The sequence below is a fragment of the Pteropus alecto genome, unplaced genomic scaffold (assembly GCF_000325575.1).
Source record: "Pteropus alecto unplaced genomic scaffold, ASM32557v1 scaffold134, whole genome shotgun sequence".
In the NCBI taxonomy this organism is placed as follows: domain Eukaryota; kingdom Metazoa; phylum Chordata; class Mammalia; order Chiroptera; family Pteropodidae; genus Pteropus; species Pteropus alecto.
This window is the reverse complement of record NW_006436283.1, coordinates 1,161,417-1,162,019: the sequence shown is the minus strand read 5'-3', so window position 1 is coordinate 1,162,019 and position 603 is coordinate 1,161,417.

The window sequence follows — 603 nt, the reverse complement described above, 5'->3', positions numbered from 1 at the left end:
CCTCCCCGGGCTGTGGGGCAGCAGCATCAGCGCAGGGACAATGTGCCCAACCTGGAGAGTGTGCTGGCCAGCAGAGGCCCCGCCGCCCAGGGCAGGACCAGAGCAGGCAGACACCACTCCTGCCAGACACCCCCGCCCTGCTCCGCCCATCCCCCAGGGCCCCAGGCCCATTAATTTTTAACAGCCTCTGGGCTAGCGCTGACCCCAAAAGCAAACAGGGGTAGGATTCCTGAGGAAGGGACACTGCGGTGAGGGGTCACCTGGAGCGGACTTGGGGTGGGATGGGGATGGAGCAGGGAGCCTCTGTCTACTTAGTCCCGGCTGATGCTGGAGCAGGCTACTGACTTCTCCCCAGTTCAGAGAGCTGTGCCGGCTCCCAGGGGCGGGGCCGGACCCCAAGGCGGAGGTAGACTGGGGAACCGGATGGAGGTTCTGAAAGCTGATGAAGGGGGCCGGCCCAGAGCATGGGACGCGGTCCCCGCAGCAGCCCGAGGGCAGAGATGTCTCTGGAGAAAGCCGAGGAGGGGCGCTTGCTCCAGAAATCCAGAAATCCAGAAATCCGCTGTGCTATTGTTACACTTCCCGAGGCCAGGGAATTTTTGC